The sequence below is a fragment of the Saimiri boliviensis genome, chromosome 3, assembly GCF_048565385.1.
Source record: "Saimiri boliviensis isolate mSaiBol1 chromosome 3, mSaiBol1.pri, whole genome shotgun sequence".
NCBI lineage: Eukaryota > Metazoa > Chordata > Mammalia > Primates > Cebidae > Saimiri > Saimiri boliviensis.
This window is the reverse complement of record NC_133451.1, coordinates 5,574,868-5,601,574: the sequence shown is the minus strand read 5'-3', so window position 1 is coordinate 5,601,574 and position 26,707 is coordinate 5,574,868. Positions and strand designations below refer to the sequence as shown.

The window sequence follows — 26,707 nt, the reverse complement described above, 5'->3', positions numbered from 1 at the left end:
CCTGTGCCCTTGCTGCAGCCTCTTCATCTGGGCTGTCTGTGGCGCAGTCTGCCCCAGCGGCTTCACCACTGGGAGTGCTAGGCATGGCCCACGCCCCTGTGGAGTGCAGCAGGGAGCAGGCGCAGCGCTGTTCTCAGCAGGAGACACACCCCTGTCCTCTGAGTCTCTGGGGCTCCCTCCTGTGCTCCCTGAGCCTCCTTTGGAGTCCCTGTCCCTCCTTCCTCCCCACTGCCCTCTGCCCCTGCCACTCTCTGCAGAAGGTTCCTTTGTGCCCGGGATATACCGAAAGTTGAAGGGACACCTTCTCCTCACTCACTGGGCTGCCTGTGTCTATGCTGGTGGCTTCCGGGCTTCTGCAGAAAGGCCAGGGCCCAGTGCTGAGGGCCCTGGGCTAGGGCTGTGGCCGTGAAGGCCCCCGACCTCCTTTGGGCTACCAGGAGCAGCTCCCTGCTGATCCACATGCCTGGCTGGAGCCCTTGTGGCCGGGACAGTGGCTCCCATAACCATGCTCAGCTGCCCTCTTCCTCTCGCTTGTTTTCCTGGAGGGCTTCAGTTTTCTTTTTTGAATCTTCCTGGCCCCAGGCCCTTCGCTGAGTGAAAGCTACTGTCACCAGGCCGCTGACTGTGAGCCTGGGATCTGGAGATGGGACTTAGGAAGGGCTGGTGTGTTTGCTAAAACAGCACCCCCGACCCGGGACCTGGGGCTGGCTCTGCTGGGTCGCTGGGCAAGACCCGCATTTGGCACCCAGGATAAACCTCTTCTGGGTCATTTCCTTCCTGTAAAGCAAAAAGCAGGGGTTCTGGCCGAAAAGTTCTGAAAAGACCACTTTTGCCCTTTTAGATGTTAGGGAAGAGAAAAAAAGCATAAAGAACTAACTCTTTCATTTCTTTATTTTTGAAGACAAAAAGCCCAAGAATTTGTCAAAGATGGTGAGCAGTGCAAAGCCGCTGTGGTCTGTTTTGTCGAAACTGCTTTGGGAAAGGCAGGCGTTGTTCCTGGCATGGTGGGAATCGTGTGCTGTCTGTTTTACAGACACAGCCCTGAGTGTCTCTCGGTGGCTCCTTGTCCTTGGGGAGCATTCTGCTCCCACAAATTGGAATCGGCCTTCCTCACCGTGGACGTGGGTTCTGATTTCAGCTCCCGGCCTTCAAAGCCAGGGTCTGGGAGAGTCCACCGGACGTTGCCTGGCCTCTGTGTTTTGGCTGTGATGAACCTGGCCCCCAGGGGCTGTTGTGGGGCCCGCAGGAGCTGCTATCAGGGGAGCTTGCTGCAGTAGCAGAGAACAAAACACCAGGTGCTGGTGGGTGTGGCTTGCGGAGAACACCGCCAAGCTGCTTCTCCTCGGGATTTACTTCTGTAAAAAATGTTTCACCAGCAAATTACCTCAATGAGTCCTTCCTGGGGATTCGTAATTTGTTTGATACGTAACGCGGGGCCATCCAGGGTGTCAGCTGGAATGAAAGATGCACTCTAATTTGCGGGGAGCTCGGAGGCTGGAGTGATGGTAATTAGAAGTGATTATCTTCCTCCGATTCCGGGGACTTCCCTGTCCTCGCGGTGGAGGTGGGAACTCCGCAGTGCTGGGAGGGGTTCTGGCCGCCCTGAGGTGCAGCCACCTGCTCTGAGAGCCTGGTCCTGTTCTTTCCTGGGCTGGCCTGTGTCTGCATGTCTGTTGGAAATAGATGCTTGGTGCCACAGTGTCAAAGGGCTGTCTTTGAAAATGGCCTTCACTTTCCAGCCCCGGATCCTGTTGGAATCCTGAAGCTGCAACGTGTAAACCTCTCCCTGAAGGGTCAGCGGGAGTGACCACGACAGGGACAGTAAGGCATCTACCCGCTGTGCTGCTGTCTCCAAAACACACTGGGAGCGGGGCTGGTGGCTGAAGTTGGGTGGTTTACACCCTACTCGACCCTCATCTGCACTTGCCAGATAAAATATGGGATTCTCAGCTCAATTTGAATTTCAGATAAACAACGAATAATTTATTATTATTGTTTTCTATTTATTTGTTTATTTATGCTTTTGAGACAGAGTCTCATTCTTGTCGCCCAGGCTGGCGTGCAGGGACACAATCTCAGCTCACTGCAACCTCCGTCTCCCGGGATTGAGAGATTCTTCTGCCTCGGCCTCCCGAGTAGCTGGGATTACAGGCGTACACCACCACACCAGGCTAATTTTTTTGTAGTTTTAATAGAGACGGTGTTTCACCATGTTGGCCAGACTGGTTTCGAGCTCCTGACCCAAGGTGATCTGCCCGCTTTGGCCTCCCAAAGTGCTGGGATTACAGGCGTGAGCCACTGTGCCTGGCCTAATTTTTGAGTATAAGTATGTCCCCAATACTGCATGGGACATACTTATACTAAAAATCGTTCATTGTTTATTCAAAATTAATAATTCAGATATTATAATGAGGCAGACTTATACTAAAAGAAGGATCTGAATAATCGTTTTCAGATTTAAGTGTGCGTCGCACGTTTATATTTGCTCAATCTGCAGCCCTGCCTTTGATGGCCTGGGACCTCGGCTGGCTCCAACTCCCGGGTCTCTGTCCTTCCTCCATGTGACAGGCCATCATAGTTCAGGCTGCACTGACTTCCCAGGGTGGTGGAAGGGAGTGAGGGCCGTGAGCGGGTGCAGGTAGGACCCCACATGTATCCCTAGTCGGGAGGTTCTCAGCTCACCCTAAGTCCCCCTCTAACCCGCTGCCCTCATGAGCCCCTGTTGGCCTTAGAGCTCTATCTAGGGACCCCCATTTCCTTGGGGGTGGGGTGGGGCTTGGCTGGTGGGCAGAGGACACCCAGTGTTTTAAGATCCTGGCTTGTCCAGGCCTCACTGCCCACCGTGTCCCTGGTCAATGCCGTGGAGAAGGGGCTGGACGTGGGCCCTGGTTCTCGCCTGGCCCAGCGTGGACGCTCCCAGCGGCCCCACAGGCCACCTTTCTCCTCCTTTTCCCCACCTGGATGTGGAATGAGGGTCCGGCCCGAGCCCCTCTTAGTCACTCAGTTTGTCATTCACTGCACAGTACTGCAGCGCCCTTCCGGGCCAGGCACAGTGACGGGCCAGGCACATGGCAGTGACGGGCCAGGCACATGGCGGTGACGGCCTCAGGCGCTGCCCCTCCCGGCCTTCGGGGGTGCGTGGTTTAGATGGAGGAGGCAATGTGCAGTGAGAAACAAAAGAATACACGGAAGACGCACTGAGAACTCTGAATGTTGCCCGCACACGATGCCTCTCCCTGGTGAAGGTGGTTTTCATTTTATTTCCCATTCCCATTCTGGATGCTTCTGAATAGCCCACATCCCTTTGCTGAGAGTGCTGTGGAGTGACTGAGTGAGCGTGGGGAAACGAGCTGTACGTATGTGTATGTATGTGTACGTATGTGTATGTTTGTGTACATATGTGTATGTATGTGTACGTATGTGTATGTATGTGCCTCTCTGCATGTCTGTGGCCTCGCTGGGCGCTCGGATGCTTGCTCCCGGGCTGTTTAGCTGACAGGGTTGAGCCGCTGCTCCTTGCCTGGCAGTGAGAGGAGAGAGACCAGGCAGACCCAGCGGAGGGAGAAGGTGCAGGGAGTGAAGGCTGGAGGGCCCAGCTGCAGCTTCCAGAACCCTCTCCTGGCAGAGCCGCATGGCACATGCCTAATTCCTCCAGCATCTCATCATGACCCCTGCGAGGCACCATCTACCAGGGAATGCACTGGCCACACGGGCACCCTCGCCTGACACACAGCAAAACCCCAGACTCTCAGAAGGCCAGCGGGTCTGCAGGTCAGAGGGCTGTCTTTGAAAATGTTCTCCACCCTCCAGCCCCGGATCGTGTTGGAATCCTGAGGCTGCAACTTGTAAACCTGTCCCTGAAGGAGTGGCAAGAGTGACCACGACAGGGACAGTAAGGGCATCTGCCCGCTGTGCTGCTGTCTCCAAAACACCCCGCGAGTGGGGCCGGCGGGTGGTCGTCGGCACAAGTCATGTGGTTTGCACAAACAGCACAGGCACGCTGAGCCCTGCCTCTAGGTTAGGGGCTGGGAATCCTCCCCAAACCCGAGTTTGCAGATGCCATGCCAGGCGAGCCGGTAGCTTCCCTGCAATGGCAGGCCGACCTCTGGGTCAGCACCTCCCCAAGGCACCACCCAAACCCCAGCCTGCTAGCCTCTCTTTCCCGGCACGCAGCAGGCCTGGCTGGGTGACGGGATCCGGTGGAGCTGGGTGTGCGCCGGCTGGGCCCGGAGGGCCGTGGCCAGGAGGACGTGCTCACCCTGTTCTTGACGTCGAGTTGTCTCCTCTTTGCTCCGAGGAGTCACTGCTGTCTCTTTGCCCCTGTTTATCTTTGACTCACTGCGGCCTTTCCTGTATGGAATGGGAAGGAGGGTCCCCACTTCTGAAGCACATGGGAAGGGGCGGCTCCCGGGGACCAGGGGCTGCGCTCCCGGCCTCCGCAGACTGCCCATCTCTTCTTGGAGCTGCCAACTCCCAGCTTGGCTAAACCCCAGCACCTCTGCGAAGGCTCCTTCGCTTGCATCCAGCTTGGGGGGTGAGTTTCTCCCGCGCGTGCACTCACCCAGAGTGGTTATTTATCCCCAAAGTCATTCCAAAGATTCACGGGCAGGGGCTTTCGGTGGCCTCCTATGCCCCGCAGATGCCAGCCTGCCTGGAGGAACGGAGGCTGCTCCTGCAGCAGCTGACGGTGTTCCATCTTCGCTGCTGCACGGCTGCTCCGTCCCCGCCCTCGGCCGCTCCTGCATATTAAGTGCGGGGTGCCCGGCAGGCCTGCCAAGGCCTTTTCAGGGCCCATGTGTTCTCAGGGGAGATGAAAATTGTGAAGCAGGCGTGGCGTGGGTTGGCCTTGGCACTGACCCCTGGTTCTAAGCCCTGAGGGCCCCCTGGAGCCTCCCTTGGGAAGACTCACCCCACTCTGGGCAGTTACCCCTCCTCCGACACCCTCACCCACTCCTACCCTGGCCCCACCCAGCTCCCCTGACTCTTGTTTAAACGATTAGGAGAGATCCCTTTTAGGCCATTAGGAAAAGGCGGCTGCAGCCGGGACAGGCTCCCAGCAGCTTTTGTTCTGCCCAGGAACAGGGTTTTCAGAAGCTTGGTGAGGGAGCATGTGCTTAATATGCCAGTCAGTGAGGCCGGACCTGAGTGCCCAGCCCAGGCTTCCTCCCCCTCCTGGGCCAATTGGCTGAGAAGTGGGCGGTGGTGGGGGGCGCGGCTGAAGGAGGGTGGAGTGGGCTGCCACAGAGGCCCAAGGCGGCCACTTACCTGGGCCCACTGAGCTCAGGGTCCGGCGGGTATGGATAGGGATGAGAGTCCTGTCTCTGGGCAAATCAATGGGGTGTGGACAGTGAGAGTGTGGGGGAGGCTGGGCCGCTTCTTCCCCTACCCCCTGGAAGCCTGTAGGAGCCTGGATACAGGTCCCTTCTGGTCCCAGCCACCTCCTTACCCTCCCCAGCTGGTCACCTCCTCAAACAGGTTCTCTTTGGGTAGAAAACGGGCAAAGTCACAGTGGTCCATTCCCCACCTTGGCTTGGCTTACCTGGACCTGGTGTGCCACGGGTGTGGACACGTGGTTCTTATCCGTGTTGTGCACTGGAGGTGGCCTGGCGCTCCTTGCTCCTCCAGACGCCCGTTTCGGGACTGATGTGGAATTTTTCCTGTGGAACAACGACGTTAGCACAGTGTGATGTCATTTCTCTCTGAAATAACTCGGGCTTTAGCGTCAAAAAGACCTGGATTCAGTGCTGGCTCTCGCCAGATGCATGGCCTCAGATAATTCTCCAGAGTCTTTGGTTTCTCCATCTGTGAAATGGGAGCAGGGTTAGTGCCTCCTGGCACAAGACTGTGCTGAGGATTTCAAACGTGCACAGACTCGAGAGTGTCGGCCATTGCTGTTGTTGATGGTGTTATTATTGCCCCAACCTCTACTGCCCAGAGCAGGGCCTGATGCGGGGCAGGTGCTTGGAGAGTGTGAAGCTTAAATGAGTGACCCTTGCTGGGGGGAGAGATCAGTCCCAGCCTGAGATTTAGGGACATGGGTGCTGTCCCTGGCGTGAGGACTGAAGGGCAGGCAGGAATACCCGCGCTTCGCAGATGAGGAAACTGACTTTCAGCAATGTCAGATGTCCAGGATTGCACAGCTGGGGTCAAGTGCGAGAGTTAATGAGATGGTGCATGCAACGGACTGATGGCATTTGGTACCCAGGCCTTGTCATGATACTCCCAGGGTGCATTTTGCCTTGATGCCTGGTTCTGTCAGTCAGAAAGGGATTGTGCCAAATCCGTGGGTATCTGGGAATTTCCTGAGACTCCATTTTAAGGTGGCTTTGTGCAATCTAGCAGTCATTCCACACTCTGCAATTTTAGTCCTGGGCGAGTCCTGACAGCAGTCACAGCTGTGTGGAAAACGCGTGCGTGAGTGCCGGATCATTCCATGGCCTGGGTCCTCGGTCCTGGCACACGTCCCACTGGATTCTGGGTATTTGGCCGCATCTGTGTAAGGAGCCCCCATCCACCATTGCCCTTTGGCACTCTGACCAAACGCATCTGGGCCCCTCCAGGATGTTGTTATGGCTTAGATGAACCTGCAGATCTCACCCAGGGCTTAGATGAACCCACAGATCCCACCCAGGGCTTAGATGAACCCGCAGATCTCACCCAGAGCTTAGATGAACGTGCGGATCCCACCCAGGGCTTAGATGAACCCGCGGATCCCACCCAGGGCTTAGATGAACCCACGGATCCCACCCAGGGCTTAGATGAACCCGCGGATCCCACCCAGGGCTTAGATGATCCCACGGATCCCACCCAGGACTTAGATGAACCCGCGGCTCCCACCCAGGAGTTAGATGAACCCACAGATCCCACCCAGGCTTAGATGAACCTGCAGATCCCACCCAGGAGTTAGATGAACCCACAGATCCCACTCAGGGCTTAGATGAACCCGCAGATCTCACCCAGGGCTTAAATGAACCTGCAGATCTCACCCAGGGCTTAGATGAACCCACAGATCCCACTCAGGGCTTAGATGAACCCGCAGATCCCACCCGGGCTTAGATGAAGCCGCAGATCCCACCCAGGGCTTAGATGAACCTGCAGATCCCACCCAGGGCTTAGATGAACCCACAGATCCCACCCGGGCTTAGATGAACCCGCAGATCCCACCCAGGGCTTAGATGAACCTGCAGAGCATGTCCATGGCTCAAAGCCAGAGCCTTGGTGCCGGGGAGTGGGGTGCCTGTTCCCACGCTGGCCTGGGTCTTTGGTGCTCTAATCCGAAGGAGCAGTGGTGGGAAGCCAGGTAGCGTCTGGAGGGACATGGGGCTGGGGAATCAGCACTCTGAGATCCGAGCCCTTCCGTTCCCTTCCCTGGTGACAGATGCTCCTCGTAAGCTGTGAGCCTGCGGTTTGGGTGTGGAGCATGCACACGATGGCCAGGGCGAGGGCCTGGAACTTTTCCACTGTGGCCCTGCTGGGCTTCCCACTAGCAACTGTTTGCCTCCCCACAACCTCCTGCTCTCTCCGGAGGCACGGCTCTCCTTCCCTCCAGGCTCTACCCCCTTGCCTCCTCCTCCAGGGAGCCCTTTGTTATCCCCCAGCTAGAAGTGGGTCCCCCTCCCTCCTGACCACCCTGCCTTTACAGGGGCTCGGGAGTGTCTGCACAGCAAGCTAAGGTGAGAAGGCCAGTGAGATACTTGGTAAAGGGAGCAGCGGACCCGCCTGACCCGATTAGGCCTTCACACGTCCCCAGTGGCTTCCTGAGTCCATGGGTCACTAGTGAGACCCCAGGTGTGGCAGGGAGGAGCAGGGGCATGTGGTGTGACCTGGTTGCAGAATTAGGAAGGCTTCGCTCACCCGTGATGGTTTTCATCGCAGCCCGATGTGACTAAGAATTACATACTGTAAATGGACGTTTCTGTCTTTAATGGGCCTTTTTTTTTTTTTTTTTTTTAATTTATTGGAGGCTTTACTGTTTCTGGGTAATGAAATCCATTATCTGGTTTTCAGTGGAATATTTAGAAGATAAAATTATTGGAATGAATAAACAATGCAATATTTGTACCTAAACATTCCTTTAAAATATAATGGAAAACGTTTCTTCAGCACTTGCGATGTTTTGATTGTTTGGCAATGGTAAACGGCGTCGTAAAACAAAGCAGAGAAGCAAACGTGTTCGTCTTCATGAGGATGATTCCTGTGCGTTTCCGTGGAGGATCTGGGACGTCAACAGGGCGTGTTAGGATCGCTGGTGGGACAGCAGGGGAGCGCGTCTTTTTGCAGCTGTCAAAGCCAGGGCCCCAAGAGTGCTGGAGGTGGCAGCGGGGCTCGGCTGGGGGGACCCGGTGACCCTGGTGCGGGGCATGGCAAGGGCCGTGTCTTGGCTGAGCCCCAGCACCTCACGTTTGAACTGCAGGTGGTGTCACCCGGGGAAGCTGCCCTGGAGGACCACTGTGTGGTCAGATCAGCCAGTGGGTGGGAAAGTGCCGAGCAGGGGCAAGGGGGCCTGCACCCTGGTGACGGCTCCCACTCAGGTCCTAGGAGGACGCGACTCCAGCCTGTCAGCAATGGGATCCCCCAAAACTCCTGACACCATGTGCGACAGGAAGAGGCCCCCTGGGGAAGGGGAAGGGAAACCCTGGAAAGGGGTGTCGGGAGAGCAGTGTCCTCCCCACCTGAGAACCAAGCCCCATCACGCACACAACCCCGGGGGCCACGGGCTCTGTGAAAGGTCTGGCCCGGCCTAAGCCAGGATCCCAGCTTAGCTGCTGACTGTGTGTGGCCCCTACACTAAAGGACGCTCTACAACCCCAGCCTCATCATGCACACAGCCCAGGAGGCCATGGGCTTCATGAAAGGTCTGGCTGGGCCTCAGCCGGAGCCCAGCTCAGCCCACTGAAGGAGGCTCTGTAACCCCAGGCTGATCTCGGGACAGCCGGCGATTCCATGATCGCATGAGGTCCTGGTGGGGCTCAGCTGAAAGGTTGTGTGTGGAGGGTGTTTTGTCAGTTGGAGAGGACTCTACACACGCGAAGGTTCCAGGCAAACTCCTCCTTCTGCTTGTGCGCAGGGCAGTGGGGGGCCGGGATGGATTCAGACTTCATAATCACCACACCAGGTGCATGTCCTAGCTGTGTGACTTTTGGTCAAATTACTTAACCTCTCTGGACCTCCAGTTCCTCATCTGTGAAACAGAAGATGATGATCTTTACTTGCTGGTGTCCCGTGAGAATTGAAGACAGCCTCTGTGAAGTGGCTGACCTGCCAAAAGCCTTCCACAACAGTGGTGGTGACCGGGGCCATCGCTGTGTGATCCTGGGCTGTGTGCCTGGCTGGTCTCATTCTGTTTTCTCCTCTGTGAAAGGACAGAATTTGATGAGTCAGTTTTTAAAGGTCCCTGTTCTTTATCTGACTTTATTTTTCTTTCCAGGTATACACTAATTTTTTCATAATTATAATATTTGAAGCCCAATGCTTTAATCGGACTTTGGCAAAAATAACTGGTCACCTTAAGAGAGACAAAGTTTACAGAGTTGGAGAATTCCACTTGTGGCCTAACGGAGGAAGGCTGGCTTCTGTGTGAGGCCAGGGTGTGAAGATGGCTCAAAGGGTGGGACCTGTGAGAGCTTGTGTCTGGTGCTGGAGGGAGGGGACTTCATGAGCCATTGGATGAGGCCAGCAGGGTTTCCGCCATCTCCGGAAGCCTCATGGGCCCCTTGGCTTTTATTGTAAGTCAGTTTGGCAGTAGTATGTGGGATTTTGCAGTTTGTATCAGTCAGGATACGTAGACAGTGCTGCAGTAACAAACAGCCCCACATCTTAGTGGCTTAAAAGAATCGTGTCCTATTATCTCACTGTTATATGGATTAACTGAACCCCATGTGTAGTTCTTGCTTGGTTGTGGTCAGATAGTGGCTGGGACTGGAGTCCTTTGAAGACTCAACCAGTCTGAGTGTCCAAGCTGGTTTCTTCACTGACATTTTGAGCACCTGGGCTGGAATGGCTGGAAGAGCTTGGGACTGGCTGGTGTCATTCTTTCTCCTGCAGCCTCTTCATGTGGCTTGAGCTTCCTCATAGCATGGTGGTCCCAAGAGCAACTGTTCGAAGAGTGGAAGTGGAAAAAAAGGTGGAAGCCACCCGTGTCTTAAGGGTGAAACCAGAAGCCAGCACCGTGTCCCTTCAGCTGTGTTCTATGGGCCGAGTAGTTGCAGAGAAAGCCCACGTTCAAGGGGAGGGGACACATTCACCTTTTGATGGGAGGAGTGTCAGAGAATTTGTGGCCATCCTTACTGTGCCAAGTCATCATTTGTGAGGGCTTATAGGGCACCAGGTCCTTGTCTAGGGGCTTTCCTGTGTCACTTCATTCAATGATGTCCTGGGAGATGGGACTATCACAGTCCCTGTTTTACAGATGAGGAACTAAAGGCGGAGGGGGACGTACCTTGCTCAAGCCCTTACACAGAGCATGTGGTGGAGCTGGATTCAGACAGAGCTCCCTTCCCCTGCAGCAGTATTGACGTGCAGTATAGACTACAACAAAGCAGACGCCAGGAGATGCAGCCTTCCTGTCTCTGGCGAGAGCTGGGTTTACCCACTCAGATACGTTCCACGTGGCCCCTGCACAGGGCCTGTGTGCGTGTGAGCATGCCCTCAGCAGGCTGAGGCAGGAGCGAGTCTTCTCTAAGATGGGTGGGCTGGGCACGGCGGCTCACGCCTCTAACCCCAGCACTTTGGGAGGCTAAGGCGGGTGGATCACCTGAGTTCAGGAGTTTGAGACCAGCCTGGCCGACATGGTGAAACCCCATCTCTACTAAAAATACAAAAATTAGCAGGATGTGGTGGCGTGCACCTGTAGTCCAGCTACCCGGGAGGCTGAGGCAGGAGACTCACTTGGACCTGGGAGGCAGAGGCTGTAGTGAGCCAAGATCACGCCACTGTACTCCAGCCTGGGTGACAGAGGGAGATTCCATCTCAGAAAAAAAAGAAAAAAAAAAGAAAAAAGAAAAAGTCGTGAAGGCCTGCTTCCACACAGCAGTTCTCCTGCCACCGGGGCCTCTTTGTCTTTGAAGGTTTCTTTTCTGCAGGCCGCTCTACGCGTCCTTAAAAAAAAACAACCCACGGATTCCCGTTAACGGGAAACACACTGGTTCTTCTGGTGTGGTTTCGAGTCAGCCGGCTTATTCCAGAGACATTTCGTTGTGAGTATTAATAAAAACAACATGCATTTTTGTGTGTTTCCATAGAGACTTCCCAAGATTTATGTCCCCGAGACATATCTCTGGATCCTGTGGAATAATTATCTACCCAACGTCCCCTGATAGTCTGCAGGTCTCCCCAGCTGAGAGGCAGATGTTGACGCTATTTGTGTATGAAATAGAGAAAGGACAGACTCAACCAGACGTGGGGTCTTCCATGTATTTGGGGAGCACGAGGTGTCAGGGTACAAAGAGGCGAGGCTGAGGAACAGCTGGGCAGGCGGACTTTCACGGCTGTAGTTGGGGCTGTTTGACTGTGGCTGCCAAGAACAGTGGGTTCCCTCTCACTTTGTTACTTAATAGGAGAAACCCAGGCTTTCACCAAAGGCAAGAAGAATGGGGCCTTTTCATATGGGCTTGTTGCTGGAACCACCATGGCACCAGGGCAGGCTGGCCAGTGGGCACAGGGCCAGCCACCAGAGGCAACATGGAATTCTTGTGGGGACGCTGGACTAGGAGTTGAGGGGGCAGAGTTCTCGTCCCTATCTGCCGCCAAAGACTAGGTGACAGGCTAAGAGAGCTCTGTGGATCCCAGTGTCCTTGTCTGTAAAATGGGAGCATTGTGGGTGCCTTTGACTTGCAGGTGACTGCAGTCCAATTCAAAGTAGCATGAGAAGAAAATAGGACTGGATGACTTTGCATCATGGAAAGTTTCAAGGGTAGCAGCTAGCTTCAGGCGTGGCTTGTTCCAGGGACTCACACAATGCCTCCTGAGCCCCCTTTCCTTGCTCTCTGGTCTCTGCTAAGGGATTTGCTCTGGAGGTAATAAGGAGTCATCATAAAATTGTATTAGGGAATTGAACAATCAAGTTGAAAAAAAAAAAACCATAAATATTAGAAACATGGAGAGAGGGTTGGGGGGACCAGGACTGATTTTTCACCTTGTCTAGGTGTTTGAGCCTCTCACATTGTAGGGTACAGGAGGGCTCACTGTAAGCTGTAATGCACTATTCTCAGGATGAGGAGTTATCTCAATGTGATGGCCAGAAAGTGCTGGATTAAGGTGACCAGGATTCTGTCCTTGGCTCTGACACTGTCACAGGTTCTGTGGCTCTGGGGAGTGGGGGTGGCGTGCATCCCTGCCTAAGCCTCAACGCCCCTTTGGGTAAATGGGTATGACAGGGTCCGACGCCCCCCCACCCCGGCACCACATTCCAGGCAGGAAGAAGGCGATGGGGAGGTGAGAAGTCCTCCAGAGACCGAGGCTTTGAAAAAGCGATGCGACTTTGCTTATGTCTTATTGGTCATAAGTGGATCTCGTGGCCACCTCTGCAGCTCCCTTGGAGTCCAGGAAGCAGGTGTCTCAGCTGAGCATGTTGCCTCTGGGACAGATTTGGGTTTGGGTGGCAAGGAGGAAGGGGAGAGCAGGCACGGGGTGGCCCTGATTCTGGAGACAGGAGCTACTGATGACAGCGGCCAGTGCTTATCACACACACCCCTCTGGCCGTGCCTCCTCTAAATGTACGGTCCCAGTCATGTCACTCGCAAGGTAGGAAAAGGTCTGGGAAGGCCTTGAGCCTCCCACCTCCCTGCCCCCTGCAGCTCCCCCCTCAGCAGTGAGCCCCTCACCCCTGGTCTGAGTCACGCTGCAGAGCTGAGATCCCACCTGGCATCTGGGGGCCACCAGCATTTGTGGAGGTTGGGGAGCCGCCAGGGGGGGCCGAGGCAGGAGAGTGGAGGGCAGGGTCTTCCAGACTGAGGGTGGGCAGGGGCCCTGGGGGAGGAGACTCCAGGAGCTGAGGGCCAGTGTGGCTGGGAGGGAGGGAGGGCATACTGGGGCCAGGCGTGGGCAGGATGGGCCTGGGTGGGGCAGGGCGGGGCTCAGGGCCAGGAGTGCATGGACTTAGGGCAAACCACAAGATTCTGGGGGCTGGTCACGAGGGTACATGGTCTCCTCACCCCTCCTTTTTTTATGGAATGTTCCTATGGTTGGACTTTTTCATCGAACATGTGTTAACTTTTATAATGCAAAAGAAATAATAAAGCAATTTGACTTTTAAAAATAAAGGCTCTCCATACTTCCCCAAATGTCTTTGCACCAGACAGCTTCTCTTTTTTCTTTTACTTTTTTTTTTTTTTTTTCTTTTTGGAGCTGGAGTTTGGTTCTTGTTGCCCAGGCTGGAGTACAGTGGCTTGATCTCGGCTCACTGCAACCTCCACCTCCCAGGTTCAAGCGATTCTCCTGCCTCAGCCTCCCAAGTAGCTGGGATTACAGGTGCCCGCCACCATGCCTGGCTAACTTTTTGTGTTTTTAGTAGAGATGGGTTTCACCATGTTGGCCAGGCTGGTGTCAAACTCCTGAACTCAGGTGATCTGCCCGCCTCAGCCTTCCAAAGTACTGGGATTACAGGCGTGAGCCACCATGCCCAGCCGACAGCTCCTCTTTATTAGCTCTACCTTCATGAGCCCCGAGTGACCTTGCAATTCATCACCCAAACCAGGACATTTCTGAGTGGGTCTGGGGTGCGGGAGCGGCTGGCACTATGCTGGCCTCATGGGTGTCAAAAGGGACTGTTGCAGGCATGGAGAGCCCTTCCTCACCTAAACCCCAGACAGATGAGGTTTCTAAAAATTATTGTAGACAAAAATCTCCAACCAGCCTGGTTCCTCATGAGTGGCAATCCAAAATCATTACTGTATTTCATTTAGAAAAAAATAGAAACTGTCGAATGGAAAATCCCCCTTAGCTGGCTGGGTACGTGGCATTATCTCTGTTTCCCAGATGGAGCCTCAGGAAGCCGCATGGCTGGTCCTAGCTCAAGGCCAGCGTTTGGGATGGAGACCACAGCTCGGACCGCGGACGCTGCCTGGACTCAGCCTCCCAAGCCCCAGCTGGGCTCACCCCCCGCACACAGCTGGCTTTTCCCAATTCAAGAGGCATCTGGGGGATTGAGGGCGTCCTGGTGATCACAGCCATTGAAGTAGCAAAGCCTGGCCGTCCCAGCCTTTGAGCTGTCCTGAGCAGCTGGGCTAAGGATGCCAGCTCTCATCACCATCCCTTTCTCAGGCTCCCTTGTCCCCAGGAACCCTGCCCACAAGGTTTGTGGCAGGGATGACCTGAGCCTTGCAGGGGAGGAGGGACCCTCCTCAGGGCAGCTCTGGAGTCCAGGGCCCCAAGATTCTGTCCTGAATCCATGTCCCCGTGTCCCTGCCTGCCTCCAGCCCCCTGTTTATGACATACTCAGTTTATTCTGATCAGTGACACGGGCCATCCCCCTGTTCTCATCAAGGATCTGTAACTCATTCCAGGCCCGGCGAAGGTGCTACAGAGCGGGATGGTGCTCCCTGCAGAGGCACATGAGCACCCCTCTGGGACCTGCCTTTATTCTCCAGGTGCATGTTAAGCTCCCACTGAATGCCACAGCAGAAGAGGTGTTCAGGGGGCTGATGGCCAGGGTGCCCCCAGCTCCCTCCCAGGTGAGGTGGTCTCATAGGAAGGACACAAACCAAGGATTCAGGGCCCACAGGGACACTGGGGAGGAGGTGACATGAGCCAGGCTGTGAAGGCAGTGCTGTATGGTGACAGGTGCTCAGCTCCTGAGGGGCCAGGGAGGACGTCCTGGCAAGGCAGCCTCTCCAGGTGGGCAGGAGGCCCCTGCCCTGCAGGAGGGTGCATGGCCTGAACCCACCTCCCAAAGAAGCCCCAGGATTCCATGGATGAAATTCACCCCTTCCCATAGCTGGGTGCTGGTTCCTTGTGACCCGAGTCCCAGGCAGCTTTGTTCTCAGGGTAAGAATTATATAAAAAAAAAGCTCAGCATTGCTCATCATCAGAGAAATGCAAATCAAAACCACAATGAGATGTCTTACCCCAATCAAAATGGCTAGTATTAAAAAGACAAAAAATCACAGACGTTGGCATGGATGCAGAGAAAAGGGAACCCTTATGCACCATTGGTGGGAATGTAAATTAGTTGAGCCACTGTGGAAAAGAGTGCGGAGTTTTCTCAAAGAGCTAAAAACAGAACGATCATCAAATCCAGCAATCCTACTGTGAAGTATCTACCCAAAGGAAAGGAACGAGTGCATCAAAAAGATGCCTGTTTGTGTGCGTTTGCACATGCAAATTGTATGCACTATTCACAGTAACAAGGATATGGAATCAACCTAAGTGCCCATCCATGGGTGAACAGTTAAAGGAAATGTGGTATAGAAACACAGCGGAATACTATTCTGCCGTAAAAAATGTATGCAACCGTATCTTCTGCAGCAACGTAGATAGAATTGGAAGTCATTATCTGAAGTGAAACAAACAAGGCTCGGAGAGTCCGGTACTGCACGCTCTCACTCGTAAGTGGGGACTAAGAATGTGTGTCCATGGACTGCAGAGTTTGGAGTGATAGTGGAGATTCTGACGGGTGACAGGAGGATGATACGTTGGTGAATGGGTATAACGTGCATTATTTGGGTGATGGATACGCCCATTATGCCATCTATGTGCGTAACAAGATTGCACATGTACCCTGTAAATCTGTACAAATAAAACGGAAAAAAAAAGAGGGGTGGGCTGACACCCAGGGCCTTGGGAATTCCGTGGACGTGGCTCCGGAGGCCCTGAGCCCATGCTGGTGACTGGGCCTCCTGGTCTGCATCAGGAGGATTCTGACAAGAAGGACGGTAGCGCCTGTCACATTCCCGTGCACAGAGCCCCTGGGGACCTGTTAGAGTCAGATCTGACTCAGCAGCTCTGGGCTGGCTGTGCTCCCTTGGGGTCCCAGGGGACCTGATGCCACATCTGCAGCCCAAGCATCGGCAACGGGGAGAGCATGGGTGAGAGGTGGCCGCCGTGCCCAGATGAGTACGTAAGCATGTTTGTGAGTGTGAGTATGTATTCACTCAGCGAAGCACTGAGCAGTCAAGCCAGGCTCCTGCCCTAACGGAGGTGACAGTCCCATGCAGAAGAAGGCAAGCTGTTTTCAGTGTAACCAGTGCTTCCTGGGCAGTTTCCGTGGGCCTTGTGAGAATCTAACCGGTGGCTAAGCAGGGAGAGCGTCCTGGAGGAGGCGGCTTTCAGCTGGGCCCTAAAGGGAGATCCTTGTTCATCTTCATATCGTGCTTTAGTTCCTGGCAGATGCAGGAGCCTCAGTATGAATGGGCTCAGTGAAATAGAATTGAAGTGAGTCGGATCGAATTGCTGGGGAGTGTGGGAGGCAGCCATGGGAGACGACACTGGAGAGGGTGTGCTGGGGCACGGCTGTGATGAGGGGCCAGCCCGTCCGAGCCGACGGATTGCTGGAGCCTGCAGCTTGATGCCTCCTCCGTATCCAAGTGGTCCAGAGACAGGCCCGAGCTCCGGGGCTCAAGAAGCTGGTTAGCCTCATCCTTTCTGGCTTGGATCAGAGGCCAGGAGGGGACCGGCTTTCTCCGGGGGACCTTCTGCTCACAGTCATGACCGAGAAACCGTCTGCTTTTCCTACCTGTCATCTAACCGGGCCTGAGTACTCCGTCCTCCTGCCACTGACAGGCCGGGACGTGCCCTGGGCAGTGCAGCCAGCGGAGCCCCGGGGTTGGAGCGTGGGGACCCGGGCCTGGACCTGCTGGGGCTGGTCTAGCCGGGCAGATCGTGCTGTCTCTCCAGGTCTCTGCCTCCTCGCTTGCCCAGGGTCTACAAACTCAGACCTCTTCAGGTGCCAGGAGGCCACAGGCGTCAGGGGCAAGTGTCCTGGGGAACAGCCCTAGGGCCTGGGGCAGGGAGAGGCCCTCGAGAGTGGGGAGAGCTTGCCTGGTGAGCACATGCCTGCTCAGAGGATGCGGCGGCTTCTCTGTTCCAGCCAGGGCTGCCGCGAGGGACCAGGGAGCAGTATTTCCAGATCTCTGGATTCTTTTGGAGAATCTGGAAGTCTGTATTGCAGGGGGCTTTCCTGGTTTTAAATGTTGATGACCAATTAAAAATTAAAAAACAAAACAAAACACCGTGTGTGACAAATAAAAGCCACCTGTGGCCCAGACTTGGCCCCTCAGATGGCAGGGACTCTAAACTGTGGGGATATATTCATTCATTCATTCATTCATTCATTCATTGAATACTCACAGATGCAAAGGCCCTTGCTGGGAACCGGGAGATTACAGAGCTTAACTGGAAATAGATTATACCCTTCAGCTCAGAGCCTCAGGAAAACCCCAAATCAAAGCTAATGTGCTTACCATGAACAGAGAGGACACTGTGCCAGCTGGGCCTGTCAGAAATCAGCTGTGTCTTGCATGATGGGGCGTTGGGACTGGGGGGGGGGGTGTTGGGAAAGGGGGCATCCAGGATGAGCAGACATGCTGGGGGCAGAGTTTGGGGTCTGTTAGGGGAAGAGTGGGGAGCTCAGTTTGGCCAGAGCCGGATGGGGCTGGAGGGGTTGGGGATGCAAGTGAATTGAATCTTCAGGCCGAGTGTGGGCACCAGCCCCAGCCACCCATTCCCAGCGTCCTCTGGATGTGGGTGTCACGGGTAGAGACTCAGGGGTCATTAATTTGTGGCTCCCAGGCATTCGCTGGTGGTTTGAGGAGCTCAGTAGGAACTTCTCAGTATTTCTAGAATAGAACAGGTTTTGCTATTTTAACATCCGGGAGACCCGTAGGGCAGGAGAGGGAGAAGGGATATTTTTAGAATGTGTGAAACTTGGCCAGGCTCCCTGGGGCCCTGGAGCAGGCAGGTGGCCAGGGGACAGAAGTGATCTTTCACGCAGATGGTGACCTCCCCAGGTCTCTGCAACCCAGCAGGACAGATCGGCTATCAGGCTCCTGTGCCCTGCGTCGGGAGTGCCCACAAAGAACCCTAAACGGGGGAGGGGCCGTGTTTTCTCAGCACTGACCTTGAAGAGCGCTGTGTTAGGGCAGGGAGACCCAGGCCCTGGGGGGTGGGGGTGAGAACTCCCAGGGGCTTCAAGAAAAACCAGTGTAAGCACAGGTCCTGAGAGGCAGCAGGGCAGGGAGAGCCTCTCCCCAGTGTGAGGGTCGCAGAGTGGCTCTTCCAGGCAGGGAGGCCTGGGCTTGTGTCCCGCACACTGACTGAGAGTGTGTCCTTGGCAAGTCCCTTCCCCTCCCTGAGTGCCAGGCTTGTCACCCATACAAGGCGGCAACAGGAAGAGAAGCGCATGAATGGGAAGCTCCCGAAAGATGCCACGTGCTCTACCCCATGTGTGCCCACTCTCCTCTGGCCTTCCCTAGATTCCCGTCCTTCTCTGCCTGCTCTGTTGCTCTGCACCCTGGAGGTGAGTTTCCAGCTCACTCACCTGACCTCCCTGGCCCCGGTCTCGCACTGGGTTTGGCCAATGGAGGTGCCAACAGGAGGTGGAAGGAAGGAGAGGATGGGGGATGGGCTCCTGCAACTTTCCCCCTGAGACCTGGGGTTGCTGTGTTTGCTGTGTTCCTGTGTTCACAGCTCCACAGCTCAGCCCTGGCCCATGGCTACAGCTCTCACCCGCCCAGGTACCTCTGCTCCATCCTCTTCCTCCTTCAGTGTTGGGGGAGAGGCAGCTTTGAGCGGGCGGAGGGCGCTTCCGCTGCATCCCCTGCTGGCTCCAGGCCTCTGTCCATGCCTCTGGGATTTGCCCTTTCTTTTTTTTTTTTTTTTTTTTTTTTTTGAGACGGAGTTTCGCTCTTGCTACCCAGGCTGGAGTGCAATGGCGCGATCTCGGCTCACCGCAACCTCCGCCTCCTGGGTTCAGGCAATTCTCCTGCCTCAGCCTCCTGAGTAGCTGGGATTACAGGCACGTGCCACCATGCCCAGCTCATTTTTTGTATTTTTAGTAGAGACGGGGTTTCACCGTGTTGACCAGGATGGTCTCGATCTCCTGACCTCGTGATCCACCCGCCTCAGCCTTCCAAAGTGCTGGGATTACAGGCTTGAGCCACCGCGCCCGGCTTGCCCTTTCTTTAAATTTTCTTCTATTAACTGCGTGGTTGCTTGTTCAGACCCTGGCTGACGCAGGTGTATCTCATTTAATCCTTACCATATTCAATTAAAAGGTGATGCAGTCATCCTCCTTTTACAGATGTGGAAGCTGAGGTCCACAGAGTTAAATGACGTGACTGGGGGATTTGCATCCAGGCTGTGGGACCGAGGACCTCCTCAGAACCCACATTCCCAAGCACAGATAGGGTCATGGGGCTCACAGGGCTTGTACTGTGTCCTCGCAGGCTCAGGGCATGTGGCAGGTGTTTGAGAGATGGGTGTGGTGCTGAGGGCGCTCCTCCTGGTGGGAGCCTTGTGCTTCACCTGGAACAAGAGCTGCCCCTGATGTCAGGCTCAGAGGTGGCCCTTGGTGCAGCCCCTCCGGAAGCCCTCTTGCTCCTCATGCTGTGTCCTGGCCAGCCCATTCTCCGACGTAGCAGCACCTGCCTCCCCTCCGGCCTCCCTCCCTGCCCTGGCTCTGCCTGAGGAGGTGGTTGCAGACCCCTCACTGTCTTGCATTTTCTGTTTCTCTCCTAGTCATCATCTCATTCACACTTTACATGCCCTTGGGGTTCACAGCATCTCCCCATTTTACAGATGAGGACCTGACACTCTGACACACCGAGAAGGGGAGCCAGCTCCCTGCATTGCTGCAGATGAAGTGGAGGAGTGAGATTTGTTCACGTGTGGGGCTGACTCCAAAGCCTGTGGGTTCACCGCTGGGCCACCCAGCCTGTTGGGCAGGACGGAGTTGCCTCCGACAGCCCAGGCTGGTGCGGGCAGGGGCTGAGGGGTACTGGGGGGAACACAGAAGTTCCTGCGTCTGTGCAGCTGCTGCCCGCCACACCGCCTCACTTCTCCTGCCCTCCCAGGCCTGGTGGGGGAGGGGTAAAATAGAGCCACCTTCTCCCCTTTTCTCTTTCAGGACTCGGCAGCCAAGTGAGAACCCGTGTGTGGGAACTTTTCTTTTCCCTGTGGGTGTGAGGGGACTGGGCAGCCAAAGGGTGGGGAGGGGGCAGCCGCCCTGGATGCCCAGAACCTTCTGGCCAGTTGCCCCCTGAGGGGCTGGATTTCCTCCTCTCTGTGGCCACTCAAAGGGGTCTGCTGTGTGGATTTATCACAGGAGGGTCGGAGGGCCACACCTGCTCTCTGCCTGAGCTCCTCTGTCTGCCTCAAGCCTCCTCCCACCTCACCACTCCCAGGAATGCGGAGCAACAAACTGCTGTGATTCGTCCATCAATGGATTGATTGACGGGCTGGTCTAGGAGTCACTCAACAAACATGTCATTTGCTTTACTGACCCTGGGCTAGTGGGCTTTCAGCAGTTGGTGGTGGAATGAATGAATGAATGAATGAATGAGTGGACGGGAGCTGTGATGGTTACTATCCCAAATGGTCATGGGCTGTGTTGGAGATGACATTCCAAATATAGGAACCTAAACCAGGTAGAAAAGCTCTCTGCCTCCTGCGAGACACACACAGAGAGTTAAGGGTCAGTGTCAGGAGAGGGAAGGTCAGTGGCAACTCAGGGTGGTAAAGAGAGCAGAACCAGAGAGGCTTCCTGGAGGAGGTGGAATTTCAGCAGGGCCTTGAAGGCTCACTGGTGCTGGAGACACAGTGGGGAAAGCTGGGCAGATGCAGTGTGACCCTCTTCCTCCTGCTGCTCCTTCTGTCCTCACAACATCCCATGAGCAGGGTCTGTGAGCCCTTTCACAGATGGGGACACTGAGGTTCAGAGAGTTGGAGAGTCATCTTTGGGGTGTGCATGGCCCTGAACGTACTTGATCCCGGGTCCCTGTTACGTTGTTTTTACCTTCGAACACTCATCAACATCTGCAGATGCTGTCTGGGAAAAGCTGTCTCAGAGGATGGAGTTGTAACTGAGGGTCATGCTGGCTTCCCTCTGTATGGCCAGACACTGTGATGGGTGCTGGAACCAGCCTGGGCGTTCTCTTGATTTCTGTCCCTTTACCACCTTGTATAACTGGAAAATGTCAACTGCTCTGTTGTCTAACATTACATTTTGGCAGCAGGCATTTGATCCAGCCTGCGGAGGCCGGAGGGGCTGGTGATTCTCTTGAGAGTTTGTAGACCCTTCAAAGGGAAGAGATGGGTCTCCCAAGGCAGCCCAGACAGGGCTTTGCGGTGGCCATAAATGTGTCATATTTAGCTTTGTGGCCAGGCAGACGGCGTTGCTTCATTAGTAAATGTGCTGTTTGTCTGCCATGCCCGTGTGGCCAGGGCATGAGATTGTATTTACTGAATGCAAATCATGCCACAGACATTTATTTCTCCATCTTGCTGTTTACTCCTGCCTTTCTTTCCATTCCAGATTTATGAAACATGTGGATCTTCTCTTTAAACAATCCCTCAAAAGCTCTGGCTTGCAAATTAGTTCCTTGAATGATCAGCTGTACATAGCCTGCATTTAATAAATTCAGTTATTAAGGAAGCCGCAATTGATTATTCAATTACAGCGGATTGGGAATCAGGCTGCTCGGCAAGCTGCCTGAGGCACTGGATTGAGTAATAATAAGAGGAGAAAACACTTTGGAACCAGCCTTTCCATCCACGTGCCCTGCTGTAAGAGAGCTCAGAGGCTGTGCCCAGGGCACAGCCCCGGGCAGGGGCCCTGAGGGTATGGTCTCTGATGTCTCCTTACTGTAAAGAAATTAGCGAGCCAGTCCACTGAGGATCCTTTCCATTTGATTTGTATGGATTGGGAAATTTGCATTATGTATGAAATTTGCAATTTGCATTTAATTCTAAGGAAAACCCTGAACAATATTGATAAATACATTTTATGTGTATACAAAACAGATGTGAGTAAGATATGGGGGTTCTGGGAGTGGAAGTGTGTGTGATGAAATTAGCTTTGTAAACATGGTGTTTATACAGGAGGAAGATGGTAATGGAGATGGCCAAAAGGCCTCAGCAGAAATGAAGGATCTGATCTACCCATCTACCTATCCATCTATCCACCCACCCACCCATCCCTCTATGAATCCATCCATCCATCCATCCATCCATCCACCCATCAACCCACCTATCCACCCACCAACCCACCCATCCATCCACCCACCCATTCATCCACCCATCTACCCATCCATCCACCCATCCATCCACCCATCCATCCACCCACCTACCCATCCATCCACCCATCCATTGATCCATCCATCCATCTATCCACCTGTCCATTCACCCACCTATCCATCCATTCACCCATCCATCCATCCATCCACCCACCCACCCATTCATCTATCCATCTATCCATTCACCCATGTATCCATCCATCCATCCATTTATCCACCTATCCATCCATACATCCACTCATCCATCCACCTATCCATTCACCCACCTATCCATCCATCCATCCATCCACCCATCCATCTACCCATCCATCCATCTAACCATCCATCCATCCATCCATCCATCCTTTTATCCACAACCCATCCACCCACCCATCCATCCATCCACCCATCCATCCATCCACCCACCCACCCATCCATCCACCCACCCATTCATCCACCCATCTACCCACCCATCCATCCATCCACCCTTCCATCTATCCATCCATCCATCCATCCATCCACCCATCCATCCATCCACCCATCCATTCACCCACTTATTCATCCATCCACCCACCCACCTACCCACCGACCCACCCACCCATCCACCCATCCACCCATCCATTCATTCATCTGTCCATCCATCCCTCCCTCCATCCATCTATCCATCCATGGCCTATTCCTGTAGGCCACTGCTTAAGCTATGGGATAGCAGGATAACAAGACAGATATAGGCCCCTGTCCTCTCAGAGCTTCCAGTGTAGTGTGGGGGATACCAGATGGGAAGCAAATCAACAAATATGATTCCCTGGTCATTGCTGGTAGCAATAGGTTCTATTAGGGAAATATATACAAGGTGACAGGCAAGAAGCTGGCTGGGGGCACTTTGGCGAGGGGGTCCAAGAGGGGCTCGGAGGAAGCTGGGAGTATGCAGCCATCCTGCTGAGGGTTCCCATGGGGGACCACTGGGCACCCTGACAGTGAACCCAACACAGCCCTCAGCAGGGACTCCCTGTCTGTGCATCCTGGGTCTTGTGAGGCTTCCAGCCAGGATTTAGGCACTGCTTTTGTTTAGGCTGTGTCTGGAGAAGGTGGAGGGACTCAGGACACAGTCCTGATGTTCTTGGGAAAATCACCCCAGAGCTCAGACGGCCAATGCAGGACCTTGTGGTTCAGGTTTGAGGAGTTCCGGGAGTCCCAGGACTGAGGTCTCTGCCCCGTTTGGTCTCAGGGACTCGTCCTAACAGTTTAGATGCCCTGCCTGCTGCTCCAGGGCTGCTGCAGAGGGAAGAACAGAGGCTTTGAATCCAGAGACCTGCGATTAAATCTGCGAGCCTTGGTGCCCTTACCTGTGAAATGGGCCGTACCAACCCCCACCCCGTCATGGGCAAATGCAGGTGTGGGAAGTAACGTGCATTTGCCCATGAGGGGAAAATTTAAAACAAACAAGATTGTTTTAAGTACTCAGTAAATGACAGTTGTATTAGTAGTAAGAGGACTTTGAGTCATTGTTGAAATCTGTAAAAAGGTCACCTGGCGTCATGGAAGGAAAGTGGACTGAGAATTGGGAGGCCAAGGAGTCCCTGAACTCACCTGTGACAAATCCCAGCCTGGAGGAGCAGGAAGGACCTTGTCAAAGAAAGCGCCTGTCATTCTGGTTCTGTGATGCTGCTGGCACAGGCTGGGCAGGACGCTGGCTGGGTGTTTATCATCGTCTACCTCATTGTCCTGGGAAGGAGCCGGGCGTGTCTGACCTGACTGCGACCCGGCTGTGTGTGAACTTGGTGTGGAGTTCGCACGGACTCCTTCCTGGCTCGCATTTGGCCAAGAAGGCTTGTCTAGCAGCCGGCTTCCGCTAAGCCCCTAGTCTCTGCTGCCTGGTTGTCGAGGTGGCTGGGGCACAGGGCTGTCCAGCAAGGCTGGTGACTTTCCTGGGGACTGCTGCTTGGCAGGCTCCTCCTCCATGCTGGGGTTGGGAACTGGCAGGGCTCCACCATGGACACTCACCTCATGGTGTCTCAAAAAAGCCGGGGCTGGGCAGGTGCTCTCACGGTCAGGTTCCCCCTCAGCGTGGACACTGGTTCATCCACGGAGCCTGCTGGGCACCCCGGACCTTGGTGTGTCTCATTCCCACTGTGGGCCACGGTGTTGGCAAGCCGGTGAACTTCATTCATTCACTCATTCACTGACTCATTCACTCCCTCTCCTCACATGTCCTGAGGTCACAGAGGCCCCCCCTTCCTTTGGATGGGGGAGCAAAGAAATAGACAGTGACCACACAGAGTCACCGCCCTGAGGTTACAGGAAGCAGTGGAGACTGTGGGACTTGGAGGTGAAATCCCTAATTCTGCCCAAGAGACATGACGGGGGGCAGGTGTTGGCAGATGCCAGTCATCAGAGGGCAGGTGTTTCTCTAGCAGCGAGAAGGAACAGACCTGGCTCTGTGCAGCCCAGGTCTCATGGTTCCCTCGGTACCTCCCCCACCTCCTCCTCCCCCTCCTCCCTCTCCTCCCCCTCCTCCCCCTCCTCCCCCTCCTCCTCCTCCCCCTCCTCCCTCTCCTCCCCCTCCTCCCTCTCCCCCCTCCCCCCTCCTCTCCCTTCTCCCTCTCTTGTCTCTTCGCTTCCCCAGCCTCCTCCTCTTCCTCTATGTTATCTTCCACCCTCCCTGTTCTCCCCTCCCCGTCCTGTACTTCCACAAGGCTCAGATCAGACCCTGAATGTCCCCCTTTTTCTGGAGCCCAGGGTGTTTTGGGGCCTGGTACCGCCGAGCTGAGGGCCCCTTTTCTGTCTCTAACTAGGTGGGTCCAGCTCACCCCAAAGCATGAGCTCTCTGGGGCTCCCAGCGCGTGGCCTGGCCTGGGAGGGCACAGCTTGGTGGGAACAATTCAGGGTCCCTCTGTGGAAGTTGGGGGAAGACGCTGGACTCCTGTGAAGCTGGGAGCTTCGTGCCGGAGCCCTGGCCGATTTCAAGTTTTGGGAGCGGCTGTCAAGGGAGCGGAGGGCTGGAGCGCCCTTGCTGCCGCCCTGCCCCGCCTCCCGACTTCTTTCTTTCAGGAATCCCGTGGAACACCTTCCCTGTGCCGCATTCCGTGCTCTGAGCTTTCCAGGGATGTCTCAGATCATCTCCAGGGTTTTTCTGAAGATCATTTGAAATCAGTAGTTCCTACCCAAAGCACCTGGGGTCCCTCTCTTTGCTCTCTCCACAGCCTGTCAGCTGTGATTCATCCACCCATTCATCAAGCACTCAGGTGGTTTCCCACAGTGTGAAGATGAAGCTGACTTCGCCCTGCCCTCACCATTCCTGCAAGGCCAGCTCAGATGCCCCCTCCCGCAGGGGGTCCTCTCTGATTGCCCAATACCTGTGGGAACTCTCCCTCCCAAGCCGCTGCTTTGTATCTCAGCGAAGACACGGATCACATTCTGCCCCAGTGGGTCCAGCACTGCTATGCTAAGCCTAAAACGCCAGGGTCAGGCCAGGCTCAGTCCCAGCTTAGCCACCTGCTGCCAGGCCATGACTGCCTCCCAGCATCAGTTTCCTCTGCAGACGGTGGCTCATCACAGTGCCAGCTTTTAGGGCAGTCTGGAAGTATCAGTAGGGGGAAGGCATGGCGGGGGAGGGCCACAGAGAAGGAGGGAAGCCCTTTGAGTGCAAGCTGGTATTGGTACCAGCCTGGGTCTCTGCAGCCCCCAAAAGCACTTAATAGTTTGTCAATAAGTATGTATTACATGAATCAGTGAATTAAATTTTGCAATTGAGCGGAAACACCATAACCACAAGGGACGGGACAGACAGAGTGGTGATTAGACCTGAGTAGCTGTCTTCCTTTCTCCCGAGCCTTCCTTACTCTTCTGATATAACTATTTCTTCCCCGTTTTACCTAAGCGTTAAAGTCGTGGATGTTGATTTTCAATTCTTAGCACAAAACACCTGCTTGCTGGAGGGCAGAGCTTGACAGGTCCTGGAGAAGCCCTGGTGGGGGTAGAGTAAGGGCTTGCTACATCTCCAAGGGTGGGTGGGGCAGGGCGTCTGTCTCCCACCCCTACCCGAGCAGGGTGGGGCAGTGACTCTGCAGGTCTCCTGGCTGCCCCGGCACTGGCCTGTGAGCAGAACTTGCTGGATACATGGAAGAAAAATGGAATGGACAAAAATACCAGCTCAGCCGGGTACGGTGGTTCATGCCTGTAATCCCAGGACTTTGGGAGGCTGAGGTGGGCAGATCACCTGAGGTCAGGAGTTTGAGACCAGCCTGGCCAACATGGTGAAACCCCATCTCTACTAAAAATACCAAACTTAGCCGGTGTGGTGGTGGGCGTCTGTAATCCCAGCTACTCGGGAGGCTGAGTCAGGGAGAATTGCTTGAACCTGGGAGGCGGAGGTTGCAGTGAGCGGAGATTTCGCCACTGCACTCCAGCCTGGGCAACAGAGCGAGACTCCGTGTCAAAAAGAAAAGACCAGCTTGTCTCGGGGGGCTGTCAGTCAATCAGTGGGTGATGAGAGGAGCAGC

At 54.8% G+C, this 26,707-nt stretch overlaps 1 protein-coding gene and 1 pseudogene across 7 annotated transcripts in view; both read left to right on the top strand.

Moving 5' to 3' along the window:
• LOC141583971 (uncharacterized) overlaps window positions 1-22,749 on the top strand; it is a 28,758-nt pseudogene extending 6,009 nt beyond the window's left edge.
• SORCS2 (sortilin related VPS10 domain containing receptor 2) overlaps window positions 1-26,707 on the top strand; it is a 556,267-nt gene that overhangs the window by 42,788 nt on the left and 486,772 nt on the right. The gene's annotated exons all lie outside the window — the stretch shown is intronic.